Source organism: Peromyscus leucopus, chromosome 3 (genome assembly GCF_004664715.2).
Source record: "Peromyscus leucopus breed LL Stock chromosome 3, UCI_PerLeu_2.1, whole genome shotgun sequence".
NCBI lineage: Eukaryota > Metazoa > Chordata > Mammalia > Rodentia > Cricetidae > Peromyscus > Peromyscus leucopus.
In genome coordinates, this window is record NC_051065.1 from 97,799,466 (window position 1) to 97,812,914 (window position 13,449).

Genomic DNA, 13,449 nt, shown 5'->3' on the forward strand with positions numbered 1-13,449 from the left:
CAAATACCTGTTGTTAAAAGCCACACTGTTCTGGATGTGATCAAGAACAGAACAGTTTCAGTAGACACAACAAAAATTCCAGGAGGGACCATACTACAAATATTTTGGCAAACTGCTATAAATTATCAAAGACCAAAACTAAAAATACAAATAAATCCATTGAAATTGTAGGTTTATTGAACATAGGCACAGATGTAACAGTAATTTCACCAAAATCTTGGCACCCATATTGACCTCTTAAGGAGGTAAATATTCAACTTCTAGGGATTAGAACTTTATCTCAGGTAAAACAAAGTACAAAATGAGTTGAATATATATGGCCAGAAGGACAGATAGGAAAATTAAAGCCATACAAGCCTGACAGCAATGAATGTATGAGGATGTGATTTATTGCAGCAATGGAAAACACAGATTAACATTCCTCCAATCTCAGAAACAAACCATAAAATAAAGGATACTTTTGAGAAAAATATTAAAAGGTATCATCAAGAACAATCACAGACCATTCAGATTGTGCATAAGCAGGGCACAACACCTGTTGAACTTTCAAAGTTTCCACAGCCCTACCTTTAAAATGGTTAACTGACAAACTTCTATGGGTGGAACAATGGCCTTGACATGATAAAAAAATTATAGGCACTAGAACAGCTGATACAGGAATAGCTAAATGCTCAACATACTAAACAACTGACCAGTCCTTGGAATTCTCCTGTATGGAGAATAGTAACAGATCTGAGAGCTATAAATAAGGTGATTCCACCAGTGGGCCCTTTACAGCCTGGAATTCCCTTCCCTTCTTTATTACCTAAAGGATAGTCTATAATAGTGATTGATTTAAAAGACAGCTTTTTCCTTATACCTTTATGTGGTGGTATTTTGTGTATTCTCTAGCAAATAAAGTTTACCTAAAGAGCAGAGGGCAAAGCCAGCCACTAGCTAGCCATAGAGCCAGGCAGTGGCGGCTTGCAACTTTGATCCCAACACTTGGGAACTCATGCCTTTAATCCCAGCACTAGAGAGGTTGAGATAGGAAGTGATATGGCTGGGCAGAGAGAGGGATGTAAGGTGGTAGGAGACAGGAGCTGAGTGCCTTTCAGGCTGAGGATTTGGTAGAGGTAAGAAGTTTTTCTAGTGGCTGACATCTCTGCTTTCCTGATCTTTCACCCTGATATCTGACTCTGGGACTTTATTAAGACCAATTAGAATTTGTGCTACACCTTTACAAGAATAGGATAGAGAAAAATTTGCTTCACAGTGCCTACTTTTAATAATTCCCAGCATGTTAAATGGTATCATTGGAAAGTTCTTCCACAAGGAATATTAAACAGGCCCTCTGTGAGTCAATATTTTCTACAAGAGCCATTAAAAATAATTCATAAACAGTTTCCTCAATCTATAATTTACCATTATATGAGTGACATCTTAGTGGCTGATTTAGACACAGATACCTTAGAGAAAATGTTTGATGAAGTAAAGAGACTTTTGCCTGGTTGGAGATTACAAATTGCTCCTGAAAAAAATATGAAGAGTTGATTCTATTAATTATTTAGGATATAAGATGAGTTTACAGAAAATTCTACCACAGAAAGCATAAATCAGGAGAGATCAATTACAAACTCTTAATATTTTCAAAATTTTCTGAGAGATATTAACTAACTATAGCCCACAACTAGATTAATTACTCAAGAACTAAGTAATTTATTTCAAACCTTACAACGCGATAAGGACTTAAACAGTCCAAGAAAATTATCAGCTGAGGCTGAGAGAGAATTGGCTCTGGTAGAAAAGAAATTACAGGATGCACATGTGGATATCTTGGATCCAAAGCTTGATAGTATTTTAGTCATTTTGCCTTCTACTCATTCTCCCACAGGAATTCTGATGCAGAGAGAAGATAACATATTTTTAGCACACAAACAGAGTAAAAAATAAAAACCTATGTAGAAAAGATTTCTGAACTGATTCTGAAAGGAAAATTGAGACTTTGCCAATTAGCAGGAATAGGCCCAGCACAAATAGTGGTACCTTTTAGAAATGGTGAAATTGCCTCATTATGGGCAGAAAATGAACATTGGCAAAGAGCTTGCAGTAATTTGGGGGAAGAGATTAACAACAAATATCCTAAATACAAGAGATTTCAATTTATAAAATAAAAGGAACACTAATTTCTGGAGCCTCTACATTCTATACTGATGCAAATAAATCAAGAAAGGCCGGTTATAAGTCAGAGAAAATAAGTGCTGGAGTCCAGCTCCAGATGAGGGCAGGGTCTGAAGATGATTGGATGAAAGAGTGGCGATGGAGGAATCAGACAAGGGATAGATACTTCTTAGTTTCATTTTAGGAGAGATGGACAGAAAGGAAGCATGTGGGAGTCATCCCCAGTGGGACAGGTCCCAGCAGAGGATGTAAGGAGTTGGTGGGGGAAGGAAGTGAGTCAGGCCATAGTGGTTGGGAGAATCTTGCAGCCTGGCTGACTAGCAGCCAGAGTACTTCTTTATTTATACAGAATTTAGTAAGCAGGGATACATTTATGATGTTCCAAAATATAGATCATATCATTTTTGGTTTTGAACATGTGTTTCACTTCTTTTTACTCATCTTTTAATCATCATTAATGAACTATGACAGAACAGAGTTATCATTTCCAATAATTTTTCCTCAAGTTTTGACATCATTAATAGAGTTATCATTCTTACTCATTAACCCCATAACCCAATTTTTAAGAATCTAGAGGCATATGACAGCCTGTTCTCAAGCTGGTAGCTTTGGTTGCTTCAAGGACCCTAGACCAAAACAAAATCTTCAAGCCACCCTGGGCATTTTGCCATGTCAGAGTGCCCAGGAAAAATCCTCAAGCAAAAGTTGCTGTAGTTTTTATTCAAATTCTGGCATAATATAATATTTATATTTTATATCTCTATAGAATTTATCTATATGTCTAATCCTGGCAATTCTGCTATTCCTTGGTCATACGTCACAATAGTGGCTCTGCATGAGCTAACATTTCTAAGAAAGAGAGGTCCTGATATCTCATTCTTCTATCATCTTTCCACTTCATACATTGATCATCAAAATATCTCTGTGTACAGCAGAGTTGTATGCCATGTCATTGTCTGAGTGTAAGTGGGAAGAGGCTTATAATCTGAACTGTGCCTAACTCCTCTAGCCCACCAAATCTTGTTGACCTTTCTAAGTTTACTTTGTTTTGAGTATCTTGTTCCTGTGTAAATACAGGGACAGATGTTTCAAGAATGTCTCATAGCCTCATGAAGAGACCTCTGGCTTCTTTATGGGTCACAACCTCCAAGGTGTAAGGAAGATAAGAATATCTCCCTAAAAATGGGGGGAATAGTATGTTCTGGACTTTCATGGGGAAGCTTAGAAGTAGCATTCCTAGGAGAAGGCATAAATGATTCATAAGGAATTTTCCATCAATCCAATATCCCCATATTGTACAAATATTAGAAGTGCCCCAAGTATGCAACAAGTGGAGATGAAAATCAAAGGTGGAATGGCTTTGTCAAGAAGCTGTGCTGGCTTTATGACTTCCGCCATTCCATTCAGATATGGCTGTGCCAAATAAGCAAAGTGACTCAAAGCCCTTATGATTCAGTTCAAAAATCAGAATGTTATTCTCATGGTATTATTGGATTTTTCAGGATCTCTGGCACAAGGTAATAATGAAATTGATCAGTTATTAATAGGAAGTGTGCTGAAAGCCTCAGAGTCTCATAAGAAACACCATGTTAATAGTAAAGGTTTGAAGAAAGGTTTTTCTATCACTTGGCAATAAGCCAAGGGGAATGTCCTCCTAGTTCTTTCTATAACCAAACTCCATTACTTACAGGAAGTAACTTAAAAGGTATTCAAAGATATGAAATTTAGCAAATGGATGTGTTTCATTTTGCAGAGTTTGGGAAGTTAAAGTATGTGCACAATATCATAGATATATATCCAGGATTTTAGTGGGCAACTGTATTAAGGTCTGAAAAAGTTGATTTCATAATTACACATTTATTGGAAATCATGGCCATTGTGAAGATACTTGTACAAATTAAGACTGACAATGCTCTAGCATTTGTCTCTAGTAAAATGAAAGTTTTTTTTGCATATTACAGGTATACCACACAATCCTACAGGGCAAGTATTTATAGAAAGATCTAATCATGCTTTAAAAGGTATGCTTAGTAAACAGAAATGGGTAATAACAATCCCCAGAGAAAGATTACATGGTGCTTTATTAACTTTAAATGTTTTAAATGCTAATGAAAAAGGAAGAATGGCTGCAGAGAGACACTGGGTATTAGAAAAAAAAAACTGCTGCATTAAATCAATCTGTGTATTTTAAAGATGTGTTCACCTCAAAATGGAAACCAGGGTATCTGTTACATTGGAAAAGAGGTTTTTCTTTTGTTTCCACAGAAAAAAACACTATGGATACCATAAAGATTGATCAAGATTAGAATTGAACAGGAGAGACCTCTTTATTAGGAGAGGCGATAGTTCATCAAACAGCTTGGTCATTCAATCCAAACTAACTTATAAGACTAACAAATGCCTTTCATTTGATCAGTTCCGTAAAAGAAAAAAAAATAGTAAATGGTAATATTTTTTCTGTTGCCAGAAAAAAAGTATTTTATCTTAACAATGATATTACTTGCCAAAAAAGGAACTCCCCAAAGTTAGGGTTGGGAGCAGGGTTTTGTTTTTGTATTTCCAGGAGAATGAAAGCATCCAACTAAGGAATCTGAAGACCACTGAACAAATGAGACATCTGAAGAAGAATGAATCGTCCAGAGAAAATGTTCCAAGAAAAAGAGCAAATTGGCCTTAATGATTTAGCCCACCTCCATCAAAGTAGAATTTCATAAATCTTCCCAAATGCTTGCTTTTGCTGCTATCTACAAACATAAAGGGCAAATGGTCTTTTTTGTGGTCCCAATTCAATTAAAAATCAAAACTGGCCTTGGCTCTTTCCTTCTCTAAACCCAAGCATTCTTGTTAAAGAAAAATCCAAAATCTCTGTCCCATGTCAAAAGAGCCACTTGGTATGAATTAGAAAAAAAAATCAAAATTAAGGGACTATTGTATTGCCACTAATTTTATAATCCTTTGGCTTGACTTTTTAAAAGTTTTCTTAAGCTATAACTATTATCTCAAAATCTATGTGATTATTATGTATATATTTAAGCTTTCTGTCAGATATTAGTAGTCAGAGAAAGTACTAACTAATTTTAGAAAGAAACTTTATCTAGTTTCCTGTACATGCTTTCAGGTTTGAGTTCTGAAGCAGGTAATTAAGAACCAAGTTTGTGTATCCTGGATGTACTTAATAGACTGGTCCTCTAACCTTTTGGAGATCTGCTGAATAAAGCATGTTTAAAATGTTTAAGTTTCTCTCTGTGCCAAGAATAAACAGTGATATCTTCAACAATAGGGTCTTACCATCTAATTCTAGTGTATAAGAGAAATAGTACTAGCCTGTATTGTTATCGAAGCCTCAGGCCTCCATGAGTAAAATCTCATAGGGCACATCCCATACTACTCACTCCAAAGAGAATTCTCTCTAGCCTGGCCCTCAGCAGATGGGGAGACGATGCTTCAGAGCTTTAGAATGTGCACAAAGTTTAGTCCAGACTTCTCTGGCCCCGTCCTCTGCTGTGGCTCCCATCCCTGCCTGAATGGCAGCTCCTCTGTGGCCAAAGCACACACAGGGCTCTGCACTGGCATTGTCTTGTGGCTCGTGGCTCTGAAGGCCCACGTGGAGAACAAGAAGGGTTTGTCCTCAGTGTCCTTGTGAGGAAATGACCTCTGACTGTTCCCCAGGGAGGAACTGTGGTCAGCGCCTGTGTGTCTGTTCTCCTTCTCTGTTTCTGCTGGAGATGCACTTTTGACCACTGTGAAGCCTGTGGTGGTGTGGCCCAGGCAGTCACCTCAGCTTGCATGTGGTGAAGGTGCAGGAAGGGAGCCAGGGAGAGCAGAAGGTTGACTCTTTACTGCATTCCTTCCAACTCCCGAAGTGAACGAGCAGCTTCCCCAATTTTATCTCATTTTTTATCTCTTCCCCCACTGCCCAGATGTGAGTTGACATGCCTGTGACTCCAGTACACTAAAGCCTGAGACAAAAAGGATGAGTTGAGCCCAGTTCAGACCTAGCCTAGGCAATGCAAGATGATGTCTCAAATACAAAAAAATAATAAGAAATAGTTCAGATAGTTTAGAAACAACAGTGAAAGCGGTAAGTCAAGAAGGAAAAGAAGTTGCAGCAGGTAGCGGCCTGGACAAGAGGCACCTCTTGTCAGGGAGTTCAGAGGCTGCTGACAGCATTGTCTGCAGCCTGGGAGTTCACAGCAAGATTCTGTTTCTTTAAAGGTCTGACAGGACAAAACACACAGAGAATTGATGGGGGAATGCCTTTCTGTATACTGCGAATATGTGTTGCTCTGATTGGTTGGTAAATAAAGCTATTTGGCCTATGGCAAGGCAGCTTAGAGGCAGGCGGGAAATTTAGAGAGACAGGAAGAAGATAAGGAGAGACGCCAGCCGGCCGCCCAAGAACATCATGTAATGGGATGCAAGTAAAGCCACGGAGCATGTGGCGATATATAGATTAATAGTTATGGGCTAATTTAAGATGTAAGAGCTAGATAGCAAATAATTTGAGCCATGGCCATGCAGTTATAATTAATACAAGCCTCTGTGTGTTTACTTGGGGGACTCCAGTGGGAGAGATTTGTCCTAACTGCCAGCAGGCTGGGACACAGGAAATCTTCTGGCTACAGAGAATGAGAACCGGGATCACCATAGTCATATAACATGCACAGCAAAAGAATATAGGCAGCAGATCAAAATGCAGTCACTTTCAACAGTGAGGTGAGACTTTAAAAGTACATTGTTGTGCCGGCGGTGGTGGCGCACGCCTTTAATCCCAGCACTCGGGAGGCAGAGCCAGGCTGATCTCTGTGAGTTCGAGGCCAGCCTGGGCTACCAAGTGAGTTCCAGGAAAGGCACAAAGCTACACAGAGAAACCCTGTCTCGAAAAACCAAAAAGAAAAAAAAAAAAAAAGTACTGTTGTTGTACTTGTTCTGAGCAACAAAACACAAGGACTAACAACATGTGGGGAAAGTATTTGTGCTTTTTAACACCAGGGTGAAGAATTCTCAGAGTTGTCCATTCATTCATTCAGCACACAAATCTGAGAATTACCATGAAGTCCTATTGACATTTAATCACCTACAGGAGATGTGCAAGGAGAGGCCCTTAAAAGGAAGATGGGGACTTCACCCTCATAAATCATTAATGCAATCAGCAGATCTAGCCACCACCCCTCTTCTACAGCAGCCCCTGAGAAGGTCTTCACTGAAGAAGCATCAGCCCCTCATAAGCTGACCCTGGCATGACTGACTTCTATGGGATCTCTTTAAATGTACAGCAGCTCCTGGCATTTGGTGCTAACTTTGTCCCGGGGCACCTATCTCTACCACCTGGTTCCTGCCCACCTCTTCTATGACCTGCTTTCCAGTAGGTATGCTGGTCTTCAGCACTTTCTGACTCAGCCTCCCTCTCTGTGAGGACAATTACTAGAACACAGGACTGGGTCTAACTTTCCTGCATGACTGCTTCCCAGAGTTGATCGGATCATCATTACCAGGGCCTTGCTGTGATATCTATCTGTGGTCCATGGCTGACACCCGCTCTCAGCTTCAGTTGTGCTTTCTGTGTCCCAGTGCTGGCTGCTGAGGGACCTGCAGGCTTCTGCTGAACTATACTGTGAGGCAGAAGGGAGGGAAAGAAAAAGGGTCAGGAAGGGTGCAGAAAAAGGGAAAAGGAAGAAAAGAAAATCAAATCATCCCTCAACCTGAAGAACCCGGTCCAATGACCAATCTGTGCAATATAAAAGAACTAGAAAGTGTGCTAACACTTGGAGGCATGATGATTGACAGATAGCAAGACACATTGGTTGAAAACACGAAATTCCAGTGCAGGGAAAAGAGAAAGGTAACCTATGGACCAGCAGCTGTAGATTAAATTAAACTAGAGAGGTAACCATTTAAAACCTGACAATTTTTATGACATTTAGGAGATCACTGCAAGTTTGTGTGCAGACTAGATGCCTCCTGTACTTGAAATATGCACACCAAAGAAACGGAGATGCAATTATATGGTAATTACATGGGTAAAGGTGCCTGCAACTGACCCTGATGACTAGCGTATGATCCCCAGGACCCACATAGAGGAAGGAGAGAACCAACCTCCACAAGCTGTCCTAGAACCCCAACAAGTTTGATATGCTGTCAGAACACATACCCACAAAATAAATAAAATCAAATTTAAAAAGTTTTAAATCATATTTTACCTGAGAGCTCCTTTAAAATGAAGCAGAAGAGGGTGAGTCAGGTAAGAGTACAGATGAAATATGGCATACATAGACTTGGATACTCTGTCACAAAGAGGAAAATATTCTGGCACATTCTACAGCCTAGGTGAAACTTGGAGACATAATTTTTGAAGTAAATCAGGCATAAAGGAAGAATACTACATGATGTTACTTGTTCGAGGCACCTAGTACAGGATACTTCATATAGAAAGAGCAGATGGAGCAAAGGAGAACAATGTTTCATGCTTACAGGGCATTGGTTCAGGAGAAAGAACTATATTTAGGCACACTGACTAAACATTACAGTTCCATTCCTGTCTCCAATGTCTCTTGTTTATGTCTGTATGATAGTATGGGTTTATGCATGTAAGTATGCAGAGCTGTACATGTATGTAAAGGCCAAGGGTCAACCTTGGGTGTCCTTCATCAGGAGACTGCTGCAAGCTGCAGAAATATGAAATAGGAATTCAGCTAATACTAGCAAAGCTAATACCTGGAAAAGCCAAGGACTCTTCCAGAAGAAAGCCAAAAACTCAAAGAGTCTTGGTGATATTGGCTGACCCACATAAGGGCTGACCCCCAGGAGGTGGAATCAAGGCTCAGATCCCAAATGCAATCCCTCATCTGGAGACACGATGTGGACATTTGGCCATGGCTTATAAAACCACAGAAGTCCCCCACTAAGAACAAGACATAAAGGTCCCAAGTAAATTTCTACCCCTGTTGACTGCCATCTTCTCTCTAACTGCTGCTTGCCCTCTACAAGATGTGTAACATCTTCATCACCTCCTGTCCTTCTATGTCTGACCTGTCTACATCTAATGAGGAGGAGACAGACAGTTTGGGCCCCTTGGAATCTGTCAAGGAGAACACAGCTGCCTTTAAGACCCCATGTGCTGCTCCCCCATCAGCCCCACTTCCACTGCAGGTGTCAACTCTCCCTCAGAGGTATCCCTGGAGCAATCTGCCCCAGGGCCCACCTGCTTCAGAGGCTGGCCCCTCCCTTGCTTCACTGTATATCCTTCACTGCCTACATTAGTAACTGGGAGGTCTGCAGAGGCTTATCCAGTTAACCTGGGTCCAAATGCTACTGTCCAGCCCTGGATTCCCACCACCATAGCTGAAATCTCCCTCATCCAGAAAGAGGCTGATGAACTCGGCACATTCACCATACTTTGAACAGGTCCTCACTCAATGGGCAATGCAACTACAGACATACTTTGATTGGTATAGTCTGCTCAAAGCTGTGTGGAGCTGGCTGCCTTTCTTAGCTAGAAATTGGCTTATGATGATCAAGCAGAAACTCAAGCATGAGCAAAGCTCTAAATTAATGTTCCAGCAACCCCTGACATGCTCACTGGACAAGGGAACTTTGTTCATCCCATCCAAAGATTGGCCATCAAGCCTACTGCCAACAGGTTTCTGACCTGGCCTTCAAGGCTCTTAAGGCATGCACCCTGCAGGACCCTTTAGCTTACTTCCACAATCTTATTCAATAGCCAGGGAACTTTTTACTGATTTTCTCACATGTCAAGAAGGCAGTGGAGCGGAGAGTATACCTGGGCCCCACTAGAAAAAGGTTAATAAAACAGTTGGTTGGGGGGGCACATTATGCAGTTGCAGTGGTCTGCAATGAGGACATTCACAAGTGGCTACTGGCCACAAGAGATCTTGACCCCAGTAATGGTCCCATCGCTGACCTCATCACTTCCTTGGATGCCCTCCTTGTGGACAAGCAGCATGCCAATGACACACCCAAGGGCCCCCAAGTAGACAGATCTTGCTGGGCATGCAGCAAACCAGACCATTTGCAGCGTGACTGCCCCCAGCCTAGAGACCTGATATGTGATATTTTGGTGAAGAAATATGGCTGCCTTTTGCCCTTGTCCAAAAAGTCTGCCTGAGGCCAAAGTGAAGAGTTTTGGATTAAAGGAACCGGGAAGGGAAATCTCAAAACAGCTTAGTATAGACTCCACATATTTACTAATGTTCATTCTTATGAAGATTTATAATGAAAAAGAGAAAACTGAACAAGAAATACAAAACCTACAGATTGAATAGAAAGGGGGCACCAGGAAGTGGAATGGAGCTAAACCCTGTGTTCAAAGAGATAAACAGACTAAGAAATGGAATAAAGAAAGTGGTGACCTCAGGGCAACACCCCACCTAACTAAGCTTCCAGCTTATGAAAAGTAAAGCTTAGGTCCAGGTGTGGTGGTATATGCCTTTAATCCCAGCACTCTGCAGAAAGAGGCAAGCAGATCTCTAAAGAGGACAGGACAGCCAAGCTCAGGCAGTGAAGGAAACCATCCAAAACTGAAAACTGAAGATGTAATTGAACAAGGGACCCACATTCCAGCCCCAGCAAGCAGCAGAACTTGGTAGCTTCAGTCACATGGTTCTGGTTGTAGAGTCAAGGACAGAAGAACATAATTATAGAATCTCCCTCCACAAGTATGGAAAGCTGCTGAGGCCAGGCATTTGTTAGAGGTGTCCCTGCATGGAGGCCTAGAGAGGCCATTGTGTGAAGCTGAGAAGGTGAAGCCTGGATTGCTCTGGAGACCCCAAAATGTTGGAGATGACAGAGCTGTGAGATATCTGCTGAGGAGAGCTGCTAACAGGGAATGGAACCAGCCCAAGAGAAAGAAGTGTGCTGCAGTCAACAGAGCTGAAAAGAGTTGAAGATCTGAAAAGTGTTTTGACACCAGATACGGAGATGCAGAGTTTGGGGTTTGCTCAGATGGTTTTTGGTCTTGTTTTGATCTATATTTCCCTGCTATCCTCCCTTTCCTCCATTTTGGAAAGGCCATGTGTATCCTGTGCCATTATATGTTGGAAGTATGTCATCTATTTTTTATTTTTACTTTGCAGGGGATTATAGTTAAGAGATTGCATGAATCTTAGAAGATACTTTGAACTTTGGTCTTTTAAACACTGTTGAGACTGTGATAGACTATGGGGACTTTTGAAATTGGGCTAAATGCATTTTTGCATTATGTTATGGCTACAAGCCTATGGGGCCAGGAAGTGGAATGTGGTGGTTTGAATAGATATGGACCCCATAGACTCATGTGTTTGAATGTTTGGCCCATAGGGAGTGTCACCATTAGGAGATGTGGCCTTGTTGGAGTAGGTGTGGCCTTATTAGAGGAAGTATGTCACTGTGGGGGTGGGCTTTCAGGTCTTACATGTTCAAGCTATACCCAGTGTGATACATTCTCTCCTGCTACCTGTGGATCAAGATGTAGAACTCTTAGCTCCTTCTCCAGCACCATGTCTGCCTGCATGCCACCATGTTTTCCACCATGACAATAATAGACTAAACCTCTGAAACTGTAAGCCAGCACCAATTAAATGTTTTCCTTCATGAGAGTTGCTATGGTCATGGTATCTGTGGTAGTTTGAATGCAATTGGCCCCCATAATCTCACAGGGAATGAAACTATTAGGAGGTGTGGCCTTGTTTGAAATAAGTCTGGTGTTGTTGGAAGAAGTATGTCACTGTGACTGTGGAGGCAGGCTTGAGGTCTCATATATGCCTAAGATACCACCCAGTGTCTCAGTCCACTTCCTGTTGCCTTCTGATGAAGATGTAGTCTGCACTATGTCTGCCTGCATGCTTCCATACTCCCTGCTATGATGATAATGGACCTAATCTCTGAACTGTAAGTGAGCCACCCCATTAAATGTTTTCCTTTATAGAAGTTGCCATGGTCATGGTGTCTCTTCACAGAAATGGAAACCCTAACTAAGACAGTGTCTTTTTATAGCAATAGAAACCGTAAGACAGTCATCCGACAAACTCCTCATTTTCACTGATACCTCCTTCAATGCCTTTCATTATTCACAGCCCCTCTCTCTGCCAGTACCCCAGTTGACAATGCCCAACCCTCACTACTGACCACTTGTCCAGTTGACCATCAAAGTCCCCCTTTGGGAACCAAAGCCAAAGTCTTCCAATCTTTCCACACCAACCCTAAAAACCTGTTACAGACCATCCTTTTCACCATTTGCCAAGAGCATCCCTTGTTCCTAAAATACTTCAACTTCAGAACCCAGCTGAACATCCCAGGAAAGACTATTCTGATGTAATAAAAGCCTCTCAAATTATATTCTTCCAACACAAGCAGACACCACTTTCAGATGACAGTTGTTCCCCAATTAGCCTTATACAGCCAATCTAAATTTTCCTAGCTCCTCTCAAGAACTCTCAAACAGACTCTAGATAAGTATTCCTGTCAACCAACAGCCTAAGTTTTCCTGCCTATTGCCTACTCTAAGGGTGGGATCTCTCTCCCTTTCTCTGGTCTTTGGACTGCTCTTCTCAATTACAGGACAATGAACCTAAAGGTTTCAAATGTACATTCAAGATTAAAAAAAAATTCTGAACTCCTTAACTTTGCACCTGTTTCTAGTCTATCTATACCAACAGATTTCAAGTCAACTACTAACTACTCCAGCAACTCCAGCGCCAGCCCCAGTTATTACCTCAAAATCTACATCCTGGTCCAGCCTCACAGACTACACTTCCCTAGCCTCAGATGGTCCCACAGAATCTGGACATTGACTGACACAGCTTGCTCTTCCCAACCTGGACCAACAACCCAGCTTCCTTGAATCCCCTAACAATGCCCCAATGTCAGCAAGAAGCAGCCAGAAAGAATGACACTCATTCACCCAACACCCAGAGACTTGATAATTAAAACAGTAGGAATGAAGGGACTCTGGCCAGCTGGATCATGGCAGGCATGGCTCTGGCCAGCTTTGCTCTTCTCCCAGATTCCCTCTGCCTTGCTAAAAACTGTTAGATTACATTCCTAAAGCTAGCAACCAAGGTCTATTCCCTTATTGAGGAACTTCCTCCTCCTGAGGCTGACTACCATCAACGTATTGAAGTCCAGCAATCAAAAATCCCTCTTTGGCTCACCTAATTAACATGCCCAATTAAAATTAAACACCTCATCCTAACATGGGGTTTCTCCTGTTACCTTTATAAACTGCTATTTGCCTATGAGCCCTGTCTGTCTCCTCTCTATCCAGAGGCAGTCCTCTGTCTCCCTCTGGGACAA